Source organism: Sarcophilus harrisii, chromosome 4, assembly GCF_902635505.1.
Source record: "Sarcophilus harrisii chromosome 4, mSarHar1.11, whole genome shotgun sequence".
Taxonomy (NCBI): domain Eukaryota; kingdom Metazoa; phylum Chordata; class Mammalia; order Dasyuromorphia; family Dasyuridae; genus Sarcophilus; species Sarcophilus harrisii.
In genome coordinates, this window is record NC_045429.1 from 448,828,130 (window position 1) to 448,855,415 (window position 27,286).

The 27,286-nt window shown below is 42.9% G+C and overlaps 1 protein-coding gene across 2 annotated transcripts in view; it reads left to right on the forward strand.

The window, feature by feature from the left end:
* The first annotated feature begins 1,390 nt into the window (after positions 1 to 1,390).
* LOC100933747 (NADPH--cytochrome P450 reductase) overlaps positions 1,391 to 27,286 on the forward strand; it is an 83,360-nt gene continuing 57,464 nt past the window's right edge. Inside the window, exon 1 of one of the 2 annotated variants that reach the window (XM_031967977.1) lies at positions 1,391 to 1,541. The gene's annotated coding sequence lies outside the window, so the exon portion shown is untranslated. Of the gene's footprint in view, positions 1,542 to 17,475; positions 17,600 to 27,286 lie in introns of those variants that run through there. The other variant, XM_031967974.1, reaches the window with a different exon arrangement.

The following is a 27,286-nucleotide window of genomic DNA, read 5'->3' on the forward strand; positions in this document are numbered from 1 at the left end:
TAAGAATAACTAAAAAGGGGTCCATAGTTTTCATCCAACTGTCAGAGGGGATCATGGCATGAAGGTTAAAAGCCTCAGTGGTCTTGGGAACTGGATGCCATGAGCCCCAACCATCCCTGGCAGAGTCTTTCATCAATGGAATGGGCTGTTTTCCTCAGTAGCAACTCTCCCTCACTGGGAGGCTTTAAGCAGAGCCTTCTCAGGTATTTTAAGGAGGAAATTCCTGCTCAGGTACAGTTTGGACTAAAAGGTTTCGTGAATCCTGGGACCCAGCTGGGAGACCCTGTGATTTGGACATTCTCTCTAATCCTCCATTTTCCCCATTGTAAAATGAAGCGATGGACTGGATAACCTTTAAAGTCTCTTTCAGTTCTAAATCTATGATCTTTGATCCCTTAACTTCTCTGGCCTCAGTGTCCTCCCCTTATAAAGTCTCTTTCAGTCCTAAAGCTATAATTTTGGTCCCTTAATCTCCCTAGATTCAGTGTCTTCCCCTACATAAAGTCTCTTTCAGTTCCAAATCTATGGTTTTTGGTCCTTTAACCTTTCTGGACTCAGTTTTCTTCCCTGTATAAAGCCTCAGTTCTAAAGCAAGGGTCTTTGGTCCCTTAACCTCTCTGAGTCTCGGTGTCCTCTCCTGTATAAAGTCTCTTTCAGTCCTAAAGCTATAATTTTGGTCCCTTAACCTCTCTGGGACTCAGTGTCCACCCCTGTATAAAGCCTCAGTTCTAAAGCAAGGGTCTTTGGTTCCTTAACCTCTCTGGGACTCGGTGTCCTCCCCTGTAGAATGCTGGGGTAGGACTAGAGGGAGTCCTTTCCAGCTCCAGATTCTTTGAGGTGAAAAGGACAGAATTGGCTCACCGATGGTCACACAGGAAGGAAGCAAGCGGGAAGGATTCTTCCAAGCACCTACTGCTTTTCCCATTGTGGCCCCCCTCTCCCACCTGTCGGGGCATTCATTTGCCCATAGATCTTGGGACAGAGAAAGCCTTAGCTCCCATTGAGTCTCCTAGCTGCCTTCCCCCTTGATCCAGAGGAACACTTCAGGTCTTCCCATTTCAATTCCCTGAGCTTTCCACGGGGCTGGAGTGAAGGGAGGAGGAAAAAGGGAAATGCTGATTGGCCATCACTGGGCAGTCAATGTCCCTGGAATCCAGGGGTTGTTATTGTTGTGCGTCAATTCAGGGGCGCAACAGGCTGTTGGCTCGAGGGAAACTGCCAGCTCCTGGAAGAGGAAGAGGGAGGAGATGGGGGCTGGCCGGGGGAGCATAATCTCTGTAGCCCCTCCTCTTCTCCTCCCATAAAAACGCAGTCAGAGGTTCAGAGATTGGTAAAGACCGGAAAACTCAGTGGAGCACCCCCTGGGCACTCTCTTTGACACCGCCACTGTCACCCCAGCCCCCGGAGCCCTGAGAAGGCTCGTGGACCTGTCCAAGAGGAACCTCCTAGGGAGAGTGCTTCAGCTTTCTGGACACTCCCGGTTCAAGTGCAGCTCCCCCTTCCCCTCCGGAAAGTCCTCCTGAGCCCCAAGAAGATCCCAGGTGAGTGAGTTGCTCAGTCAGCCCTTGGGCTCCTTCTTCCCACACTTTGCTCTCCATCACTGGAGGGGCGACTGCCCCTGTTTCCTCCCATGATGTCCAATGCTGCTGGTGAGCAGGGGGGGGGTACAGTGAGGGGGGTACCGTGGGGGAAGCGAGGGGCTAGACACTGCCAGGGATATTTGGTGCTCATGATGTCCAGTTCCCAAGACCACTGAGGCTTTTAACCTTTTTGTGTGTCATGATCCACTGTGGACCCTTTTTTAGTTACTGTTATTCCTAAACTCATAATTGAAAGAAATGCTAGATATTAGTGAAAGGTTAGTGAAAAAGACGGATCTGGTTTTATTTTTGGCCTTTCACATTCATGCACGCTGAAATTTATCCATTGGTTCAAGGGGTGTGTGGAACCCAGTTAAGAACTCCTGATGTCATCCAAAGCCCCTATTTTCCAGAGGGCTCAAGGAAAGCCAATAATTTGGCCAAGATCACACAAATTCTAGCTGAGCTGAGATTTAAGCTCCATCCTTCTGACCAGTGGGGAGCCCACTTGGACCACTGAGCCTCAGTATCTGGTGGGTGATGAATGCTTAATAAAGATGTTGCTTGTATGTAACGTGCTTCCTTTCCCAGCTCTTATTCAGAATAAACACACACACACACACACACACACACACACACACACACACACATGTCCTCTTGCATGCAAATATTGCAGTGATCCAAGTAATGCTAGAACCAGATCTTTTAAGGACGGCTTCTATATGATTCTCCAGAGAGCCTGGAAACTCCTTTTCCACACATGAAAACTGAGAAAAGGGTATGTAGTTCCTGGCTCCCTTCCAGACAGACGGGCTCGCAGCCTTCCTGGGCCCCTTTTCTCAGCTATAATTTGAGAAGTTTGGTCTCCGTGACCGAGCCCCTGCCCCCTTTCCAGAGAGCTCTTTCTGAGTTTGAGCTTCTGGATTCCTGAGTCTGGCACTGTTGGATTCTGGATCACAATCACTGTCATATGTTTGTATAATGAATCTCCCTGTTGGAAAAGGCAGTTTTGGGAGAAGTTGGTGGCCACAGACAAAAAAAGGTGAAGAAGCTGGGAGGAAAGGAAGGTGAGAGGTGGAAGAGAGTATGTTATATAAGACCACACAGTGACAGAGCTAGCCTCAGGATCCTGAGTAGCTGAATAGCAGATAGAAAGTGCAAGGTGGAAAGCAAACCTTTCCTGTCAAAGGTTTTAGAACCCCGAGCTTAGAGACCATTTAGATCAATTTGTCCCGAGCAAGAACGAGAGGCAAGCCTGACCTATGACCACTACTGGGGATGCCAGCCAAAATGAAAGACTGAGAGACATGAGAGGGAGGAGGGCAGAGGCTCAGACTGGGGAAGCAATTGGCTCCAAGGTCAACAGTTAGTAAATGGCAGAGCCAAAGTCAGACTCAAGGCTTCCACTGCTCCATCCCAGGCTCTTCCCACCACCCTGGGCTGAAGAGGAAGTCCAGGACTACAGCTGTCAAACTTTGAGGTTCACCTTTTGCCACCGGGACGATCTAAGATTCCAAAGCAAAGAGTGAGGGATGGAGAGATGCTGCCTTGCCATGCCTGTAAAGGAACAGAGAATAGGACTTTGCTGTTTTTCTATGAACATATGGGAGCTAAAAAAGGATCAAATCAATGACATGATGGCCTTGAGATAAAATGAGGCTCATGTTCTGGACAATACGGAGAGACAGGGTTATCGGCTCCATCTTGGTTGACTGGGTGACATTTGTCTTTTTCTGGAACTCTAGAAGATGGTCAGGGTTAGCCCAATTATAGATCTAGATCCAGAAAGGATCTGAGAGACGATCTAGAACCACTTATTTTTCAGATGAAGAAACTAGTGAGATTCTCTCGTGAAAATGTATTTCAGCTCTAGTGCCACTCCTAACTTGTGATGGTCCTTGCAAGATCACCCAATTAATCAGTCATTTTGCATTAACTGTCTACTATGTACCAGGAACTATATTGGTGTTGGGACTTACTAAGACAAAAGTCACATAGTTCCTACCCTCAAAGAGCTTGTATTCTAAAATTTATATTTTTTCCATTAAATTTAAATTTACCCTTTTCCCAACTTTTCCATGCTTCAGGTTTTCCATATGTAAACTGAGGAAAACAATTTCTCCTTCTTCCCTTGCCTCACAGGGAATGGTATAAAGACAGGGGGAAATAGACTATTGGAGCCAGGAGAAATGCTAGAGCCCATGAGTCCAACAGTCATATTTGACAGAGTAGGGCACTGAGAAACGGCGAGAGAGTGTTTTATATAAAACCCCGCAGCTAGCATCAGGTCTTTGATCCCAGCACTATTTGTAGGACATCACAACAAGAAAAGTGCTTGGAAATGAAGTTTTTTTTTTTTTTGAAAGTTTTTTATCTTCAAAACATATGCACACACATAAAGTTTTCAACATTCACCCTTGCAAAAGCTTGTGTTCTGATTTATTTTTCTACCTCTCTTCCCCTTACCCCCTCTTCTAGATGGCAACTAATCCAATATATGTTGAATATGTGCAATTCTTCCATACATGGGAAATAAAATAAATGTTAAGGGGTAGTTATTTGTAGAGTTCTCAGAGCTGTTTCAGTCAGGAAGACTTAGATTCAAATGCCATCAATGACACATGTTGTCCAGATGACCCTAAGTAAATCATTTCATCTCTTAGTGCAAGAGCCAGGGCTGGTCTGCCTTAGTGGAGGGAGATTTTTCATGATTAATTCTTTCCTTCCACCAATAAAATCACAAGTCTAAAAAAAAGTACGATAGAAGGTGGGATCAGTGGTAGGTGGAGGCAAAGGATTAGGTCTCCTTTCCCAGCCCAAACAATTCCTTCTCTTTTCTTTAGCTCTGTTGACACTTAAATGGTATTCTGGCTTACATAACCCAACTTTGTGTGCTCAGTAAAAATGGAAACAAACAACAATTGGAAGTTAGAGATATATGCCCCAGGGGATGCTCAGGAGTGAGCTTGAGATGTTTTTTGGTCTTCCCCTCTCCCCCAGGGCCTTTCAATGTGAGCCTCCTAGTACACTAAGGAGAATCCGAGCATATCTTCTCCATCACATTCCCAACCAGTCTATTTCTGGACTCCCTGGTTATGGGGAAAGGCCCTGCTCTTGTCCATGGTGCCCTTTGGTCTTCTCCTGTCCCCAAGGTGAGAGGTCACCCTCTCCTGCCCAGTTACATGCTATCACATGTTTTCAAGAACATTTTTGTCCTCTAATCATCAGTTCTCCTGCCAACTGAATCTTCACTTGTTGTTTTCCCCTTTTATTTGAGAAGTTCTTCATCAATAACACTCCCTGGATCGATAGTGCAACTGGTATCAAAAAGTAAAATAAAACAAAAAACAAGCAAATCATTGGCCCTCATTTGTATTCTTAGGAACCCTCCTGACCCCACAACTGCCCTCCTTTTTAAAGAGACTCACGTGCTTTTCCAGTTCTATCTTTTAAAACATACCACATTGTACTTTCTGGGCAATTAAAAGATTTTGAAGAATGAGTCTGACTATGCTCCTATGTACTGTACTGACTTTTAAAACGTACTCCCCCTTCAAGGCATTTGTCACTTACCCTTTTGTAGAATTAATTGAGATAATTTAAGTGTTCTTTAAAGAACTAAAGCAATTCATGAAAATCTATGTCTCTTTCTTCTTCCTTCCCATTTCACTATGGCCTAACAAGTCATTTAACATTGAATTTAAAGGTAGAGAAAAGATGATTTTCATTACAACTTGATGATAAGATGCTTTGAGGTTTATGGAGCACTTTATGTGTTGCAGTTTAATTTAATTTTTCAACTAATAATTTTGTTTTTTTCCCAAGCCTCCAGTGGAAAAAAAAAAAAAAAAAGAAAAACCAAACCAAATGTGCTAACACAAATTTCCACACTGATAATATCTATAAATGTGTTTCTCTTTCGGTACCTTGAATCCATCCCTCTTCAAGCCAGCATCTTTCATCATGGGACTTTCAAAATCATGGTCAGTCATTCCATTGATCGGAGTTCCAAAGTCTTTCATAATTTGTCTTTACAATGTTATTTATTGTAAAACAAACAAACAAAAACCATTCTCCTGGGTGTGCCCTGCACAATACTTTAGGAATATTATCTCATTTCTCAGATTTTAGGTAAGAATAGGAGGTGTTATTAAAAGCCTAGCCTTAATCTCCATAATGGATAGAGAATTGACTCCAGAACCAGGAAGACCTAGTGTCCTGCCTCATTGTGACTCTAGACAAGCTGCTGTCCTTAAGAAAAAATGCTGGCTTGAACTAGGAGAAGGGGTTTTCTCATCTGGAAGTTCCTTATACTGAGAATCCCCAAGGTTCAGTCCCTCTCCTATAGGTATTACAGATGAGAAAATGAAATTTCAGGTGCAGATTGACTTCATTTTGTTAAGGACCTACTATGTACAGGGACAAAAGACAAAATGGATATATCTTCTGCCTTGTAGAAACACATGTGATTGGCAAATTTCAGAAGGGGACTGAACTTGAGTCACTCCAGATTATAATAACAATAATAAGAATAGCTAGTGTTTATATAGTGCTTTAAGATTTTCAAAGAACTTTACATATGATATCTTACTTGATCCTCACAACAACCTTGGAAGGTAGAGAAGCTGTTATTCCCCCTTTCACATATGAGGATGCATCTGAAATACAATCAATGATGTGCCCAGACTAATAAATGTTTGCGTTGGGATTTGAACTCAGGCTTTTCTGAGCTCAGTGATCTTATTTCATATTATCTAGTATTATTCTGATTTTATAAATGAGGAAAGTGAAGCACAATAAGGCTGGGAAGAAAGAGTATGGGCTGTCCAGTCAGAGGTCTTGACTTCCAACCCTGGCTTTGATATTACCTGTGTGGGCCAGGTGGATTTATATATGAATTCTACCAAACATATAAAGAACAATTAATTCCAAAACTGCAAGCTATTTGGAAAAATAGAGAAATAAGAAGTCCTACCAAATTCCTTTTATGACACAGATCCAGTGCTGATCTTAAACCAGGTAGGGTCAATATAGAGGGAAAAAAATTATAGATCAATTTCCCTAATTAATATTGATGCAGAAAAAAACATTTGACAAAAGCCAACACCCGTTAAAACACTAGAGAATATAAGAATAAATGGAGTTTTCCCTAAAATGATCAGCAGCATCTATTCAAAATCATTAGCAAGCAATATATGTAATGGGGATAAACTAGAATCATTCCCGATAAGATCAGAGGTGAAACAAGATTGCTCACTATCACCATTACTATTCAATATTGTATTGGAAAGGTTAGCTTTAGTAATAAGAGAAGAAAAAAGAAATTCAAGGAATTAGAATAGATGGTATACTTGGAGAATCCCAGAGAATCAACTAAAAAACTACTAGAAACAATTCACAACTTCAACAAAGTTGCAGGACACAAAATAAATCCACATAAATCAGCATTTCTATGTTATTACATAGAATAACATGTTATTACAAAGTCCAGATACAAGAGATACAAAGAGAAATTCCATTTAAAATAACTAGATAATATAAAATATTTGGGAGTCTACTTGCCAAGACCAAGTCTGGAACTATATGAACACAATTACAAAACACATTCTGAACAAATAAAGTCAGTTGTGATCAACTAGAAGAACATTAAGTGCTCATGGGTAGACTGAGCTAATATAATAAAAATGATAATTTTACCTAAATTAACCTACTTATTCAGTGCCAAAACAATCAAACTCCCAAGAAATTATTTTACAGAGCTAGGGGAAATAGCAAACTCCATCTGGAACCATAAAAGTTCAAAAATTTCAAGAGAATTAATGAAAAAAATGCAAATTAAGATGGCCTAGCTGCACTAGACCTAAAACTATGTTATAAAGGCACTATCTATTTGATGCTAGGTCATCTCTTAATTTCCATGGGCCCCTGTTTCATCATCTTTCAAAGGAGGGGAGGTTAGACTTGATAACACTTAGGGCCCCATCCATTCAGAAATCTAGGATTCCATGATCATTGGATAGGGCAAAAAGAAGTCTCCCTAGGGGAGACATCAGGGCCCCCCAGCACCCTTCAAGGGCTCATCCTTTATCATCTCTTTCATAGTGGATAAACCAGTTTCCTCTAGGAAACTGGAAGCAAATGCAAAGCAGCATGAGGTTTTACAAAAATAAATGACTGACTTTCTGGCCATCGTATAATGTGATGGTAGAATAGCAGCAAATATTAATGGAGCTGGAGCAATTACTTACTCAGAGATTGAATCCTTGGGACAATGTGAGGGGTGGGGAAGAGGGGAAAGCTGTTGTCCTGAAACCAACTGTGCCCCACCCCCAACAGCTAAATCATGAAAAGTCATTTTTAATTGTGATTGTAACACTGAACCTGAAGAGAGAGATTTGGGAGAAAAGAGACAAAAGGAAAGGGAAGAGATGTGAGGGGGGAAAGAGAGAATGAGAAAAGGGAAAAGAGGAGGAAAAGGAGTAAGAAGAAATGAAAGAGACAGAAAGAAAGAAAGAAAGAAAGAAAGAAAGAAAGAAAGAAAGAAAGAAAGAAAGAAAGAAAGAAAGGAAGGAAGGAAGGAAGGAAGGAAGGAAGGAAGGAAGGGGAGAAGGAAAAAGGAAAAAGAAGGAGAAAGAAAAGGAGGGTAAAGAAGAGAGGGAAAGAAAAAGGAAAGAAAGGTGAAAGGAGAGAAAATGAAAGGAGGGAAGGATGAGGAAGGAGAAGAAAAGAGGAAGGGAAAAGGAGGAAGGAGTGAGAAAGGAAGAAGGAAGAGGAGGAGAAGAAGGGAGAGAAAAAGAGCAAAAGAGAAAAAGGGATGAGGAAAGGACAGGAAAAGGGAGACAAAAGATAATTGGGAGAATCAAAATACCCCCCCCCAGATTAGTGAAGAGGAAGAGTGGGTAGGAGGGGGACAAAGACAAAGAGACTAAGGGAAAGAGAGTCAGGCAAGTGAAAAGCATGGAAAAAAATCTGAGGAGAGGAGGAGGAGAAAGAGAAACCTAGAGAAAAGGAGGAAATAAAAGAAAAGAAGACAAGAACTAGTGAAAGGAGTGATTATCTTTAGAAAGGCTGACTCCTGATCCTTTTCAGGAGGGAGGGGTTGGGCAGGTGCTTGCACAGCTTGTCTTGGCAATGAAGGAAGATTTAAACCCCCAGAGCTTTCCCTAACTATGGGATTCAGAGGAAATTATGTAATTTCCCTGGGCCCCACAGCCTGGAATGGCTTAGATGTTCAGTCCTCAAATGTCATGGCCCCTTCTGCCCTGCCTTGTTTGCTTTGTTCTCTCCAGATTACGCTGTCTGACCCTGCACCTCTGTACCCCTAATTCCCTTCTAGTGTACAGAGTTGTTCTTCCACTTAGCCCAGCTGGGCCTGATGCCAGGAAAAACTGCTCTTCCTATACACTCCACATCCCTCCCTCCCTCAGTTCCAAAGCTTCCACCAGCCCTCCAAGCCTCTGCTGGAGAAATCCTTTTTCTGGGCATGTTTTACTAGTTTCTGTGTGGATGAGTTAGCTCTTAAGCAAGCAAGCAAACAAGCAAAGAAACATTTATTAAGTAAGAAAATTCCTACATGCAGCTGCTAGCTAACAACCTTTTAATTTAAAAAGCATGGGAGATACACACAGACCAATCCATCTGACTACAGTGCAAAAAACGGCACTAAAAATATTCATTAAGCATCTACTATGTGACAAGCACTGTGTTAAACACTTTACAAATATTACTTCATTTGATCCTTCCAACAACCTTGAGAGGGAAGTACTATTAGGTTTTGTTTTTCAGCTTCTGTTCTTCCAGGGGCTCACTTTTTTTTTTTTTTTTAAATATCTTGGATCCCCTTAGAAACAAAGGGAAGCCTATTAACCCCCTTCTCAGAAATCTATTTTTCAATGAATATAACAAAACCATATGAATACAAAGAAAATCAACCATTTTACAATACAGCTATCAAAAAGTTTTTACAACAAATTCAGGGATTCCAGGGTAAGAACTCTTATACAAAAAAGGCTGAAGATCAGGGAAAATGCTACCTGTAATCTGAGTGTCTACACTGTAAAGCTGGAGAAATGCTAAAAACCTGAATCTCCTCATAAGAAATAGCTGTTTTTTTTTTTTTTAAAGATATAAATGACTTGTACAAACTCAGGCAGATGAAAAGCAGAAGCAGGAGACCAGAGAGTACTATGAGCACCACCACCATCATCATAGCCTCCAAATAGCACTCTGCGGTTTGCAAAAAAATTTTTCTGTGTTATCTAATTTCACTCTTTTATTATTTATTAATTTAATTTTAATGCACGTTGCTTCCATATTGGGAAAGAAAAAATCAGAACCAAAGGCAAAAACCATGGAAAAGAGAAAAAAACCAAACAACAGAGAAAAGAAATGAACATAGCTGTGTGTTGATTTAATTCAATCTCCTTAGTTCTTTTTTTGGATGCACATGGCATTTTCTATTCAAAGTCTGTTGGGATTGCCTTTGAAACCCATTTCATTCTAACCCTAGCTCAGGAAAGTAAGTGCTATTTTTTTATTTTATACTTGAGGATAGGAAAAGAAAAACAACTTTGAGAGACTTTAGAACTCTGATCAATACAAAAATAAAGCAGGAGACCAGAATCCTGAAGATGAAACATGTCACCTCCTTAAAATGCAGTGAGAGATGCACATGGTCAGGTATGGTCAACGTGGGAATTTGTTTTGTAGGACTATGAATGTTGATCAGAGTTTAGTTTTTCATTTGTTGTTGATAAATGGGGGGCATATTATGAATGCATGTAAAAATAGAGATACTTTTTAAATCTCCCCCTTCTCTACTACTTCCTAGCCCCATGAGTTCTGCTCGCCCAGGGAGGAGGGGAATCTGTCCCTCCCCCCCATACATTTTTTATTTTTTGTTGAGGCAATTGGGGTTAAGTGACTTGCCCAGGGTCACTCAGCCAGGACATGTTAAGTGTCTGAGGTCAAATTTGAACTCGGGTCCTCCTGACTTCAGGGGTGGTGCTTTATCCACTGCATCTCCTAGCTGCCCCCTCCCTCCAAATACATTTTTAAAGCTATAATTAATATATGGTAGAGATAGGTACAGGGCATCTGGGAGTACAGAGGATAAAGTGCCACCCTTGGAGTTAGGAGTCATCTTCCTGAGTTCAGATCTGACCTCAGATACTTCCTAGCCATGTGATCTTGAGCAAGTCAGTTAACCCTGTTTTGCCTCAGTTTCCTCATCGAAAAAATGATCAGGAGAATGAAATGGTAAACAACTTTAGTATTTCTGCTAAGAAAACTCTAAATGGGTTCACTCAGAGTTAAATAGGACTGAAAAAGCAGAACCACAGAGACACGTACCTGTTGCTAAGGAGACAGGGACACAAATAGCAGAGAGGTGAAATACAAAACTGACAATTAACTGTAGGGAGAAGACGGTGCTTTTGGAAAAGGAACGATAACTTGAAGTTTTCCTTCACACACATTGTGATATATTGCACTCTCTTAGCCAATTGCAGGAGTCCTGGAACGATTTAGAATCAACATGGAATCACTCAAGTTCAACGTTAGTTCAACAGAATTTCATCACATCTGTGCCAGGCACTCGTAGTAAGTGTTAGGGAAAAGGGGAAAGGGAAAGGAAGCATGTTTGATTTTCTGCAGACACAAGAATCACATTTCTCTTTTTCCTCTCCTCCTTGGTCAATGTCAATGTCTGGGGTGGGAGCTATGAATCTTCAATCAGTATTGTTAGTCTAGGGATATAGTTGATCCATTCTCAGGCCAGTGCAACAGTCAGAACAGGATTGTGGGGAATTTGGCTGGGTATCAAATAGGAATTTCAAGTGCCTCTGACACCTTTACAAAGAGGATGGAGAATGACGATGTTAAATTTAAAGTGAGAACTGTACCTTTTCAACAGGACTAGTCTCTGTGTGTATATATATATATATATTTTACCAGCAGGTAACTAAAGATTCTAGTTCTAGCTCAGGGACTAATTAACTATGTGCCTTCAAGCATTTCAAAATAGTCATTCAAACACACAAGCATTTATAAAGCATCTACAATGAGCCAAGCAATGTGCATGAAAGATACAAGATCACAGAGCATTTATTCCTGGACCATTTGACTCCAGCCCCTACTTTCCTTGTATGTTACCTTCCTCTCTTAGACTGAGGTGAGCTCTTTGAGGATGGGGACTACCTTGGTTTTTACATTTGTATCCCCAGGTCATCACTGTGTCTGGCATATAATAAATGCTTTCTCCTTCCTCCCCTCTTTTCCCCCTCTCCTTCCCTTATTTTGAGCCAGAAGCTACCTCAGAAATCATCTAGTCTAATTCTTCCTTTTTACACGTGTGGAAACTCAGGCTCAAAGAGAAGGGAATTGCCTAAGGTCATATAAATAATCAACACCAATCGGAAGATCCGTTAGATCCCCTGACTCTAAAACCAGAAAATGATACAAGATTCAGTGACATGCTCTATGCACCATCACTGAGTATAATAATTCTCCTCTGATGCCTCCTGGTGGCAAACTTTACTAAACTGGAAAGGCTAGTTAGTATCTGAGAGGTCTCTCAAGAGTCTAAACTAACTGGTGATTTTTTTTGGCTATGAATGAACAAAGAAATAAAATTTTAAAAATAGAAATCACATCTCAGCCCTGGACAGTTCCTTTCTGTTTTTATAAAATAATAGTCAATTTAGAAGAAAAGATAAAGGTGAGAAGACAACTGCATTTAATCATAGCTGATAATGTAACATAAGCTGGTCACTAAAAATGGGAAATGGATAAAAGTAAAGACATTACCTCTGATCAGCTTTCTTTTCTTTTTCTTTTTTTATTGTTGAAATACTTTATTTAGAAAAGGTCCAACCTATAGTCATTTTCACAAGGTCATAAAGCAAACAAAAATATAAACTATTTGAAACTATATATTTAGCCCTTCATATACACTGGGAGAATGATAAAGATCAGGCCTGTTCTATACTTGGAGTGTCAGTGTGAGGCTCAATAATTAGTCTTGGTTCCATCAATTCTTTCCAACAAATAGTTATCCTTTTATCCTGTGATACTGCAAACTCTACCACTTCGGTTCCATTTTCATTCTGGTACATCAGGTCTAACTTCCTGGGCTCTTTCACCATTGGTAAAGATGAAAGGATTTCTCTGTCTCCTTCCTGAGCATCAGGATTGTAGTTTATTATTCTCCCCTCCTTGTAACTAGAGACATCGGGAGAATAATCTGCTGTCAATTCCAAAAGCTTAAATGCAATTTTTTCTCCTATCCGTGGGGGGTGCTGCTCATTGAGGAAATTCCCTTCTGGGGCATCTCCACTGAATTCTAGATAATAATGGAAGTGTTTTTTACTACTTCATTTAATTGCTGCTGTTTCTGGGATTCATCATTAAACATATAATTAATGTTTCCCCTCTCCCTTATGCTCTGATTCCAAGAAACCCCAGTCCTGGAGATCCCCTCCAGGGGACAATGTCTTCCCTCTTCTCCTTCCCCTTCCAAGACTGCTGGGGTGAGAGGGGGCGGCTGCTTCCCACTATTCCCCAATACTAGCTCATCCCAGAGATCAGAGTGTCGCATCTCCTGCCTTGTTCCTAAGTGACTGTCTGTGTCTGGACCATTTGCCTGGGAATGATCAGCTTTATTTTCTAGAGAAAAAACATATGCAAAACTATTGCCATAGCCAGGAGGCCAAACCAACCCATAAAGGACTTCAGCTAGCAAAAACTTCTCCTCAGGGAAGTGTGGTGATGTGGGTGATGTAGACACCCTGATGGAAGGCACCAGAAGTGGGGTTAGGTCATGTGGAGAATTCCCAATGGCCATTCATTCTCTTGGGCAAAAGGTAGGTTTATTTAGGGAAGAGCTTACAGACAAAATGAAGGGGTACAATAGACATAAGGAATGGCAAATAGGAAATAAAGTAGGAGAGCATATGAAAGCCAAGTTCCTCAGTGGAACTCAGTTACCCAGTAGAAAGGAGGCACTCGTGAGGCTGGAACTGGAAGCTGGCAGGCTAAATCTTGAAAGGGACTTAGCACCCTATAAGACTTAGCTGCAAGGAGGAGAAGTGGAGTTGAGAAGCATAGTGGAGTGAGGGGAGAGACCACATGGCTTGGAGTCTCCCCATAAGTAGATTTTATAGGGAAAATTTAATCAGAGGCATATGACTGGGATTTCTGACTGGACTTGGCAAGATGAGATTACTTCAGAGGGTGGGTCTCAGGAGTTTGACTTGGATTTTAGACTAGACAACCTCCCCAGAGGGGGGAACTAAACTGATCTCTATGAGCGCCTCCTCCCTACTTGCCTCAGGGATCAATTCTCTCTGCCTAATACACTATTCAGGACCTCCTCAATGGTACTTAGGGGGCAATGCTTATTATACAAATATATAGAGGGAATTTTAGAAGATTGTTTCATAGAATAGCAAAAGGCATTTGGAGGGGGATATGAATCTACAATCCATCAATCAATAACCATTTATTAAGCTGCTAAGATGTGTCAGAAATTGTCCTGGGTGCTGAGAATACAAAGGTAAAAGTGAAATCATTTCTGTCCCCAGGGAGCTTATGTTCTATTGGATGAACGAAAAAGTACTTGCCCAAGTTCTATCAGGCACTTTACTAAGCACTAGATTACAGAAACAAGTGAAACAAAACAGAAACAAAAGGACTAGTTTGACATACCCCTTTGAGAACCAATCAGTTTTGATTTATGGTTCCAGAAGCATAAAGTAAAGAGTATTTAGTGGAGGGTGGGGTGGGCAGAGTGCCTGTTTGTGATGCTTAATGAAAGAAACAAAAAGATTACTGGAGCCAGCCTAGAGAGAACCCTGTGAGGCAGTCATGAGTCAGGACAACAGGGCTACCAGGGACGGAGTGCCGGAGGTGAAAGGTCTAAATGAGGAGAATGGTGAGAGTTCAGCTTCATCACAACATGCAATACATTCTACAGTGTAACCTTGAACAAGTCACTCACCTTGCTGAGCCTCAGTTTACTCCTCTGTAGAATGGAGGAGTTGAGCAGATAAGGTTGCTTTCAGCTCTACATCTGTGACTCTGTGGTGTGGAGGGGGGGGAGGGAGGAACATTAGACTTAGGCTTGTATCAGTTAAGGAAAGATCAGTGTTGGAAGTACTGGACAAAGCCTCATGTGGAAGGCAGGCTAAAGTTGTTCCTTGCAGGATGAAGAGCATCTGGACAGGAGGAAAGGAAGGCATCTGGGTGGAAGTAAGAGAGAACAAGACGGGAGCATGAACAAAGGTACAGGTGAAGGAAAGTGTACAAGAGCATAAGATGGGTTGAAAGCACCAAGATCTCTCTCCCCCCATGTCTGCAAACTTGGGTCATCCTTAATCCTTCCTTTTCTCTCTTTCTTCCCATCCCCAATTAACATGACTCTTGGTCCTGGCTTCACCTCCTTTCTCACATGCATTCCTTCTTTCCACTCCTAGAATCATATTCTAATTCAGATTCTTGCCCCCTTTTGCCTGGAATATTCTTCCTGCTTTTAGGCCCTTTACAACTTAGATCTTCTCACCACCACGTAGTGTTTGATCCAAAGACATGGATCTCCTTGCTGTTCTGCGCTCCGCCTACACTCCACGACACCATCTCTGGGCGATTTCCCCATGCTTGGACAGTTCTTTGTCCTCCTCTGGCTCTTGGCTTCCTTCAAATCCCATCTTCTTCAGGAAGACTTCCCTAAACCCCTCTTACTTCTAGCACCTCCTCTCTTTTAACAATTTCTTGTATAGCTTGTATGCAGCTCACTTGTACATATGGTACATTTGCTCATAGACTTTCATTAGATTGTAAACTTCTTGAAGGTTGAGACTGTCCGGTGCACTTTCACCTCTGTCTCCCACCCCAGGCACTCAGCACAATGCCTGCTGTTTACAAAACATCCAATGAATGTTTTTCACTCCTTTGTTTATCTTCTCTCTCTCTTATTCAGTAAACTCCAGTTTCCCTGTTATCTCCAGGACAGCAGTTCTGAACCTGGGGTTCATGAAATTTAAAAAAAAAAAAGTTTTTGATGACTGGCTTTCAGTGTGACTGGTTTCCTTTGCAACTATACTTTGATTTTATTTTATGCACTTGAAAACATGGCTCTGAGAAGGGGCCCATCATCTTCTCTAGGCTGCTGAAGGAGTCCGTGACCCCCCCAAAAGTTAAGCGCTCCTGAGGATCGAAGTCCTTGGTTTGACATTCATAGTCTGGCCCCCAGCGGCCATTGCCAGCTCTATAATTCATGCTTCTCGGGGGTTCTCCAGCCAGGTTAGCTTGCCATGGCTGGCGCTTCGCAGATAGAATGCAAGCTCCTTGAGGAGCGAGCGCTCTAGGCAAGTTTCTTAAGCCTGTAAGTTACATGGGAAGGAAATGACAGTTCGGCCCTTATCCCCAGGTCCATTACAACCTCCTCCGGGGTTTAGGGAGTAAAAACATTACTCTTTTCCACGCGAGGATGCTAAAACGCGGAGATTGAGTGACCGGCCCCCAGTCTCACTGCTCACCGGCAGTCCGGCTTAAGCCCCTCTTTGCCCGACTCGGAAGCCCCTTTCTGACGCCTGCGACGGTCCCGCGGGATTAATCCCGACATCCCTCCCGGGCTTCCTTTCCCGGCAGGTGCAAGGGGAGGTGACGCTAACTCTCACTGCTTATTTCTAAGGCTGGGAATGATACCCTCGGCCACACTACCGCGAACAGAGATCATCAGACGGTGTCAGGAGCTGGGACACAAGTTGAAGACCTTTTTGTGGGGGAGTGGGGGGAGACGCATCACCACCACTTTTAGCAAGTGTGGGGGAGGGGAGACAGGGGCGTGTAAGCTTCTAGAAGGTAGGCAGTCTCCCGTCTCCCCTTTCCTGCTGCTTCTCCCACGGGCGCCTTCCTCCGGGGCTGCCCCGCTCGTCTCTCTGGCCCTAGTCACCGGCGGGCAGCGCCTCAGCACGCTAAGCCCTTAGCTCGCCAGGGTCCCCGCTGCTTCACCTCCCGTCCTAGGTCTGGCCCGGGCCCGGAGGGCTCGGAGGCTTCCCCGCACCGGGTGCCCGGGCAGAGCGCCCCCCTCCTCAGGGAGGTTCACCTGCAGTCCCGGCCCCCTCACCCCCTGACGTCATCCCCCTCGGGGAGCCCGGGCAACTCCAGCGCATCTCTAGGCCGTACTAGATGGACGGTAACGCGGCGGGCTATGACCCCCCTCGCCCCCCCCCCCCCCCCCCGCGGGCGAGCGCTGCCTCTCGGAACGCCCTTCGCTGAGCGCTGCCTCTCGGAACGCCCGTCGGTGAGCGCTTTGCCGGCAGATGTTCCATGAGTGTGACTGGGATTCTGTTCTTTTCTATGGCCGTGAGCTCTCCCAAACTCGGCGGAGAGCTTCCGCCCCCCCTCGGCAAGACCCGCCTTCCCAGCTTCTCCCCCTCCCCGAAAACGCAACCTCCCCCGAGGTTAGACAAGCGCGCTTCTTCCGAAGGTGGAGGGGGCGTTATTGATCGCGGCCGCGCCCAGCGCTAGACTGCGGACTCGGGGGCCGTCCTCCCCCTTCTCTGTGTTCCCGGCGCTTGGGGAACTCGGCTCGGACTTCTTGTTAGTGGGTTGGCTTCGAAACCGACGCCGCGGGCCCTGGCAGAGCTAGACCCCGGCTCCCGCTCCTCCTCCCGCTCCTCCTCCCTCCGGACCCACACACCCTCAGCCTCGCCTCCCTCCCACTTCCTGCCCCTCGGCCCCGCCTCCTCCCCTGAAGCCGGCACTTTAACTCCGCCCTCGCCCCGCCCCCACGTGCGCTTCCAGTCCAGCTGACGGCTCGGACGAGCGGCGCGTGGGCGGAGTCGGGCCGAACCAAACTCCCAGAGCGAGAGGGGGAGCCGCGCTTGGAGCGGGGAGGGAGCGGGCGGCTGCCGCGTCACTCCGGCCCCGACGGCCCCCGCGAGTGGTGGCGCCCAGAGGAGCTGGTCCGGAGCTGGGCCCGCCGAGGGACTGAGTGAGATCAGTCCCTGCAGCCGCCGGTGAGTCGGGGTAGGCGGGCTGGAGTCCGGGCCGGGCCGGGCCGGGCCGGGGCCGGGGCCCGGCGCGGGAGGGGGCGCTACGTGAGGCGAAGGCTGTCGCTTCGGAGCCGCAAGGCTTCGGGGGCCGGGGACACCGAGCCGGGCCTTGCTCCGCCGGAGCCCCGACGGGTTCGGACGCTTGGGTGGGGAGGGGTCGGGGAGGCCCGAGGCCCCGCGGGGAAACTGAGGCCCGGCGCGGACAGCGACTCCTGCCGGGGCGCGACCCCTGGCACCTTTGGGCTCCGGGGCCCTCAGTTTCCCGCCCCGGTAACATGAGGGACGTGGGCTAGACTTCCCAGGACGCTTCCATTCCCCAGCCGGGCCTCAGTTTCCCCGCCTGTAAAGTGAAGGGGTCGGACCCGAGAGCGGCTGAGCACATCCCAGTTCCATCGCTCGGATTGCACGGCCCAGGGTCTGGGTCCGACTGCCCGCGTTCTCGGTTCCCTCCGCGGCATTCCAGGATCTGGACACCTCTGACTCGTGGATCCTGCGGGTCTCTTCTCTGCTGGGGGGTGGAGGCAGACTCCGGGGGGGGGGGGGGGGGGGGGGGGGGGTTGGGCTCGAACGTGGCGTGTTTCTTGGCACAGGCACATGTCACACACAAATCCCACCCGAGTGACCCCAGCGGCCACCCAGGAGCAGGCGGAACACACATGTCACACAATGGCCTAAAAGTCTCATTCTGGTGACCCCCCAACACGCGTCCCACACGAGTCACTCCTGAGTGACCCCACAACACCTGTCATCCACGGGTCACTTCTGGATGGGTGGTGGCTGTTTGTTTGCTTTTTTTTACCTTGGACACCTGTGGCTGGGGAGCGTGGGTCTTAAGTTTTAATCACACTCTGAGTGTGATTTGGGCGGCAAGCCAGAATGTGCATAGAAAGACGGGGGACGGAAAGGTGCCTCCTTTAGGTGGAAAGGAGACAGTGCATTAATGGGAAGATGGGTCAGACTGGGTTGAAAAGGCAGTAGAGTCAGATGTTTCTTGAGGAAGAAGCTCACGGTTGTACTTGGGGATTGGGAATATCCATTTAGCAACCCTGGGAAGGGTGGGTTGGAAACGGCTGCAAGCACAGATTCTGGTTCTGCCACTTGTACCTAGTTTAGTCACCGAGCCGCTGAACTTGAACTTTTGTTTCCTCACCTCGAAAATGGGGATAACCTGCTATATGAAGTCATGTAGGTGAAAGTGTTTAATAAACTGGGAAACAGCATGCACCTGCCAAATGATTTTAGTGAGACGTGTTTGGAGCCAACTGTTGGACATGTGTAAGAGTATTATTAATCTCTTTGGATCTCACTTTCTTCCTTCTTTTAAATGAGATGGTTGGTTCTAGAGATGACATTCTGTACTTTTTTCTGTGCTTGTGTGACTCCTTGAGCCCAATCCAAGTTCACAAGGAATAGGTGGGAAAGATGTCTTCGAGTCATTAATGAATCAGAGTGTGACTGCCTGCTCAAGTACTTGGCACTTAAATTGAGGAATTACTGGAGAATTCAACTTTTAAGAAGAGGGGATAAAGTTAAAAACTCATCTTCTAATTGGGAAACAAAAAGCTGGGCAGCTAGTGCAATAATGTGTCATACAGGGCACTTGATTCCAGAGGAGCAGAGTTCAAGTGTGACCTCAGACATTTAGTAGCTGGGTGACTCGGAAAATCCCATGGTTGATTGGATTGGTAGGTTTTTGGAGGAGTGTTTGATCTAAATCTTAATTGTCCAGTTGAATTGCTAGAAAATTTCCATAACAATGGAAACCATGCAGATCAAAACATGCTACCTTTTTGGGAAGGAGATTTGCCTTTTTTTTCTCCTGTTGTTTTCTGCCTTTGGTTCTGATTTTTCTTTCACAACATGAGAAATATGGAAATATCTTTAAAATGATTGTACATGTATAACCTATATCAGATTGCTTGCTGTCTTGGGGAGGGAGGTGGAAAAGGAATGGAGGAGAAGAATTTGGGACTCAAAATCTTACAAAAATGAATGTTAAAAACTATTTTTACAAGTAAATGGAAAAATAAAATGATATTAAGAGAAAAAAATGTTCCACATTTGCCTATATTTACTGCTTGGAAAAAAATTGGTCAGGAATGAAAAGGCTGAAACTAATAAATAAATTTGAATAAAAGGTGAAAAGAGAAGAGGGTTATCAGAGTGTCATGGGAAAATTGTGAGATTTGGTAGACATAGATTTTGAGTTTTTTTTAAAACTTATAAGTGATTCCAGTCCTAATTTCAAGTTTGCACAATACTTGGCTGTGCTACGGTCTCATTGGAAGCCATGAGGAATTATCAATCAGTCAGCATTACAGGAAAGTTATGAAATAAGTGCCTTGTTTGTGGTCACACTGCTACAAAATAGGAGAAGCAGAATTTAAATCTAGGACTTCCTGACTCATAAGTCTATCACTGTATCTATGTACCAAATGCAGGCTAACTATATAAACTAGGGCCAAATCTAGTAACAAACTGGTTCTTGGCTCTTCAGCTATCCAAAAATTGATCCTGCCTGGGTTTGGCTTAGGACCATCTTTTGCACTGTTCTACTCTCCTGACCTTTCTAAATTATAGTTTATTTATCCATTCATTGATTCACTCAGTACTTATTTGTATAGTAAATACTCTGCTAGGTAGCCCAAAGGTAGATATAGAGATAAATAAGGTCCTGTCCCTATTCTTAGAACTGCATTTGTTAAAGTATATCATAGACTACTTCCTCTTGATAATTGATTTTTTTGTTCTTGGGAATCTTCTTTCCTCCTAAAGAGCCCTTTCCATTGTCATTCCATTTTGAGACACATGAGAATTTAGAAGTGGAGTGGCCTGTGGTGTAATGGAAAGATAGGGAGTTAGGAAACCAGGTTTTTCTGGGCTTTGGCATCACTTAGCTGTGTAACTTTGAACACTGCCATTATCTCTCTGGGCCTTCATTTCCATATCTATAAAATGTTGGAGCTTGAATTAGACTCTCAGTGGTCCTCAAACCTTTTAATTTCACATCCTCAAAAATTATTGATGACTCTCCAAAGAGTTTTTGTTTATGTGGATTACATTTATTGATAGCTACCAGGTTAGAAATGAAAACTTCCTAGTATTATCATGAAAATAATTTTGACCTCAAATCGTACTTGGAGAATTGCTGAATTACATTGTTATAGAATCACAAAAAATTGGAAACTAAATGGCAAATTCAAAAATATTTTTAGTTGGACATTTTAATGACTTCAAGTCTATTTTCATTTAAGATGAGGGAAAGTAATGGATTAGAAAAGAGACATTCACTATTATAGTTACCCTGTTATATTTTCTAGGTTAATGGAGAATTATTACTGCTTACATTTTTATTTCAAAGTAACTTATAGCCAAGTAAAGACATGTAAAGCATTTTCGGGTTCTACAGGATGCATTTTACATTTTGGGGAAGTAGAGTTAAATCTCTTAACATATAGAAGCCCATATTCAGTAAGGATTCTCCTATGCCTTTCTAAATAGCATTCATTGCTTCCATTACAGGTCTCTAGCAGGACATTTTCTTTTTATTTATTCCAAGAAAAGCATAAAACAAAAATCATTTAGAATTTTCCTTGTACAGAGGTACATATAATATAGGACACTTTGAATTCTGTGAGGTGAGGCAAACTGAAACTCCTACAAATGGTTTTCCTCCAATAGAGATTCTAGTCTGCAGACTTTACTAGGAGCCCAGCCCCTATGCTGAGGGTTCTGAGCCCTTGATGTTGCAAGGATACCAATGCAACAGATGAGTTGTGTAGTTGTTTAATCAGTTGGTATTTTTGTTTTCAGCTCTTCCATTTATTCATCAGTGAGTAGAGCTTGATCTTAATTACTTTTATTCTGTTTTTATATATAACCTCTCATGGAATCGATAAACCTAATGGTTTATGTAAATGGCCATAAAACACCATCAAGATATGAAACTTGCCTCTGAATTGGGCCCATCAGAAGCTACTTGAGTTATGTAAATCAGATCTGTGCAAAGGTTCTTTCTCTGGGTGGTCCTTACCTACAAAGTGACATTGCTGGGCTTTGAGATCTATACATTTCCTATCAGCTCTGAGGGCTGCAAGTGTGATGATGCATTTCAAATGCATCCTAGGGACATTTTTGTGCTATCACATGAACTCCTAGTAATCTTGTCTGTATCAGCCTGTTCAAAATTTAGTTCAGTGAGGGCTGAGGATCTACCTTGAAAAACAACAGACAAGGTGGTTGAGGTACTGTACTCAAGGGGAAAAGAGCTGGCTTTTTTTCAGATGAGATTCAGGTTAACACAGGACAACTCAGGTTAGATACAGTGTTAGAGGTTTTCTTCAGAGAGTTTGCTTTGAAGAGATAGCCCTTGAATCTGGGAGCAAGAGGAACTTTTCAGCTTGGAAGGAAAGATGTGGGGGAAGAGTGTTGATTCTCCTCCTCATACTGAACCCCCAATTAAGGCTATTCAGGTTGTCTTAGCAGAATTTCCAGGAGAGTCTTTTATAATTTTTTTTTAATAAAAAACAAGTTTTTATTTATTTTATTCTGAACTTAAGAAATAAAACAAACATTTCCATAATAGAATATATAGAAAAGGATTGTACATGAAACTGCAAATCTATTATGTACAACTTGATATTCCTTTAAAATTATACTAAATATACTAAAATATATACTAAAGGATAATATACTATATGTAATTTTCTTTTTTTCCCCCTCTCCCTTCCCCAGATCTCATTAAGCATAAATATATGTATGAATGTGGATGTGTGTGAATGTAAAACTATACATACTTCTATTTGTCAGTTTTTTCTCTGAATGCAGATAGCATCTGTCTCCAAATGTCCTTTGTGTTTAATTTGGGTATTTATTAAATTGTCAGAATGACTTATCCATTGTTCTTTGTGGTGTGGAGGGGGAGTGCAGTTAAGATTAAATGACAGCTTGTAAGTGTCAAGTGTCTGAGGCTAAATTTGAACTCAAATCCTTATTCACTGTACCACCTAATTGTCCCTCAAACTTGTTCTGAAAACAATATTGTTGTTACCGTATACATTGTTCTCTTAGTTTTGCTCGTTTTCCTTTTCATTATTTTGTGCAAGTCTGACCATGTTTTTCTTTTTTTTTTTTTTTTTTATTTTTATTTTTTTAATTTTTTTAATTTTTAATTTTTTATTTAATAGCCTTTTATTTACAGGATATATACATGGGTAACTTTACAGCATTAACAATTGCCAAACCTCTTGTTCCAATTTTTCACCTCTTACCCCCCCCCCCTCCCCTAAATGGCAGGATGACCAGTAGATGTTAAATATATTAAAATATAACTTAGATACACAATAAGTATACATGACCAAAACATTATTTTGCTGTACAAAAAGAATCAGACTCTGAATTATTGTACAATTAGCTTGTGAAGGAAATGCAAAAATGCAGGTGTGCATAAATATAGGGATTGGGAATTCAATGTAATGGTTTTTAGTCATCTCCCAGAGTTCTTTTTCTGGGCATAGCTAGTTCAGTTCATTACTGCTCCATTAGAAATGATTTGGTTGATCTCGTTGCTGAGGATGGCCTGATCCATCAGAACTGGTCATGATCTAGTATTGTTGTTGAAGTATATAATGATCTCCTGGTCCTGCTCATTTCACTCAGCATCAGTTCGTGTAAGTCTCTCCAGGCCTTTCTGAAATCATCCTGTTTGACCATGTTTTTCTAAGATATTGAGCTCTGTGTCCATTTCTTATAGCATAGTAGCATTCTATCACAATCATACACCACAACTTGTTTAGCCATTCCCCAAATCATGGGTGTCTTCTCAATTTCCACAGCTTTGCCACTACAAAAGTAGCTGCTATAAATATTGTAAAACAAAAAGGTTCTTTTCCTTTCACCCTAATCATCTTGGGAAAGAGACCTAGTAATGGGATTACTGGGTCAAAGGGTATAGGCGGTTTTATAATTTTTTGGGCATAATTCCAGATTGCTCTGCAAAACAGTTGGATCAGATCACAGCCCCATCAGCGGTGAATCAGGAATCTTTTACAAGGTCCTTTGGAAAAGATTAGAAAAGTCAGTTGAGTATTTCTGACCAGGGTGCTTCCAGGGCCATATATAAGGTCCCAGCAGAAATCCTGGTCCTGAATGAGCCCTCTCCCTGCCTCTCTTTCCTCTCCCCTTGAGTTCTGTCAAGCTAGCAGAGCCCACCATCTAAGTGAAGCTGGCAGATCTAAAGCCTCAGGATTCTAAGCCTGGGGCCCCCCTGGGTGGGATTGCAGCTTCCTTTTAAATTAGAGCAAACCCCAGATGCATTGTGAAGAGGAACAAAGTACCATTTTGAAGGGTCTTGCACCCAAACAGGTGCAAGATTTAAACATTGTACTCTTTATTCCGTTGTTACTCTCCCTCAGACAGGCTGAATTTTTACTCTCATGATGCAGTTTGAATTTTCCCTAAATAAAGAGCTTCATGTCATGGAGAGAAGTTTTTGGCATAAGCAAAATCTGCCTATCTTACTTATCTCTCTAGTCTCTGTTCTGCCTAAAGTAACCTTGATGGAATTGCCAGGTCTCATGGTAATCTAATGGGACCTAATGGGACCAGGATTTATTGAGCACCATCTTAAGAAACTTGGGAAAAGGGGCAACCATTGCTTAGAGCCATGGTACTTTCAATTGGGATCTTTCTGGGGCTCCTCAACAGGTAGCTCCTAACCAGGGAAGTGTCAACTAGCTGTCTCTGTGATGTGTTTTGAGGGGTGCCACCCCAGGTACATCTTCACCCCAGGATATCTCCTCTAATAACCTACAGTTCTTCAGTGAGGCTGGGAATCTTGGCCTTCCTTTGGTTTGTTCATTCTTCTTCATCTTTCAGTCACAGAGTCGATTCTTAGCTTTTGAATTCTTCTCTTGCCTGCCCCCTCTGTCCTCTTCCTACTGCTAACACTATTGCCCAGGCCCTTATTTCTAGAAAAGTCATATGGGATCATGAGAGCACCATGGGACCTTTTAAAAAATTTGGGTTGAGGGCCATCTTTTCTTCTTAATAATCTTGTGACCTTTGTTAAGTCTGAGGGCATATTTCATTGTTAAGAAATAACAGTAGAGAAAGTACTTTTTGAGAGCCAACAATTGTCTATGGGAGGGTAAGGGAGAGTGAGAAATACATGATGATGTTAAGGTTAAAACATAAATTTCCTATACTGTTTGTTGATTTATTTATCCTGAGATAGGAAAAGGGAAGTGGGCCATGCAATGAGAATGGGAGGTCACCGGGGATGAGAGCCTGGTTCTTCGTGTGTTGTCAGATCTGCAGGAATGCCTTCAGTATTTTGGACAGATTTCCTGTGAGAATTTAAGGGAGGATATGCACCAACTTGGCCCTGGATGAGAAGGTTTGGATCTGTATCCCATGTGTCTGGGTTGGCATGACTTCTTCAGATAATTACATTTGTCTACTGGCCCTCCCTTCATTCTTTCTTCATTGTCTCTTCCCTAGAACCTACAATAACTACCTGCCATATTTTATTTCTTCATTATCTGTTTTGTTGTTCTTCTAAAATAAGATTTAAGGAAGGAGCTTGGATTAGTGAAAGAATCCTAAATCCCAGCTCTGGTATTGAGTAATTCTGTCATTTTGGGCATCCCTCTGGGCTTGGGTCTACAAAATGAAAGGCTTGAGCTAAGCAGACTCAAGATCACACTCACCAGGGAGGGAGGCTTCTTCTAAGCAATGAGCCATGGCTGTCCCTGGCTTTAAAGCACAAACGGGTTCCTGCTGCTGCTACTCCTTTCCCCAATACAAACTTTCCCCAGTAGTCACTCACTGTCCCCTTTGAATAGGGACACAGTGGTCATATCCATTCCCAGCTCCCAGAATACCATCCCTATTACTAATTTCAGTGCTTTGTTTCATGACTTTCTGATCACATTAATTCATTCCTTCTCAGGACTTATCCTCCTTACGTGGCATTAGACTTACATAGCCCATTTACTGTTTTATTCTATATTTCATGCTTGTATATATTATTCCCCAACTAGTTTTTAAGTCCCTTGAAGACAGGGACCCTGTCTTAGCTATATTCCAGACAGTACTCATCCCACTGATCTAAATTCAATGAAATGTTTACTGGCTTGTTAAAGGCAAATTTGAGAAGACATGCATTTTGCTATTGTATGAAAATCATATGTATATATTACATATTATAATTTATATATTATATTTCACATCATATGTATATATTATATATTGTATATAATGTGTATATTAAATATTGTTATAATTTATATCTATTAATATATTTACACCAGAGTAATTTCCTGGTATGCCTCCCCTTCTACAATTTGCTCTTCCTCCCCATTTGCATAGATTCTTCATTTGCATGGATTTTAATATGGGTTAAAGTAGCACATTAATTCATACTGGTTTTTCTGGAATAATAACCCATTATTGACCGTTGCCATTTAACAGAATTTAGATCCCCGAGGGAATGGGAAATAGGAATAACAAAGTTTTAGTTCAGTGTGACAAATATTTCTTAAGACCTGCTATGTGGAAAGCACTGAGTTAAACACAAGACAAACTAAACTGGTGCTTCCCTAAAGGAACTTTAATCTCTTGGGCGATTTACATATAAGTAAATATAAAGAAATTACAAAGCAACACAAAGTAATTTCAGGAGTTATGTTGACAGAGTCAGAGTCAGTCAACACTTAGTGGGTGCCTACTTTGTGTCAGTCACTATGCTAAGTGCTGGGGATAACTGCCCTCAGGAGGCTTATAATCCAGTGGATGAAGAATTCACATCCAAGGCTGAAAAGCTGGCATTATGGAGGTTTGCAACTGGAGAATAAGCTGAAGAAGTGATTTCAGCTTGCTGAAGAATGAGTTTCTGAAGATGAGGAAGTCCAGGAAAATAACCAAGTGGAAAATGACACAGTGAATTCTCTGGGTGCCTTCTTGAAATGGTAGAAGATCTGGAAGGAGCTCTTCCATATCCAGCTACCTTCTCTAGTCAGTCATTGTCTACCCTCTGCCCTCTCCGGTGAGAGACCTCAGGGACAGTGTACTGAGGAAGTGTGAGTTGCAGTTATCTTGTGGAATGGTGAATTTCTTTTTTCTTCTGAGGCAATTGGGGTTAAGTGACTTGCCCAGGGTCACACAGAGATCAGATTTGAACTCAGGTCCTCCTGACTTCAGGCCTGGTGCTCTATCCACTGTGCCACCTAGCTGTCCCTGGAATGGTGAATTTTTGAAGATAAATGAAGTCTGGGAAAGTAGCTGGGTGGGAAATGAGGTGAATTCTCTGAGTGCCTACTTTAGTGGAGTATTTGGGAGGAGCTCTCCAATGCCCCTTCTAAGCTTTGGATCTGTTGAGGAGGTGTGAGACTTAGAGGTGTTTTCATCTTTTGGAATGGAGAGTTTCTGGAGATTATGAAGTTTTTGGTGGGAATCAGGAAGTGTTTCTTAGGGAAGGTGACACCTGAGCTTCCAGAGAAGCGAGAGATTTTAGGTTTATAAGTGGTATTCATTTCAGATGTGGAAGACTCTAAGAGGCAGGGAAAAGACCGTCCTGTACGTGGGAAAGTAAATAAGTCAGTTTGACAGAAAGTGAGAGTATGGAAAGAGGCTTATGAAACGATTCTGGAA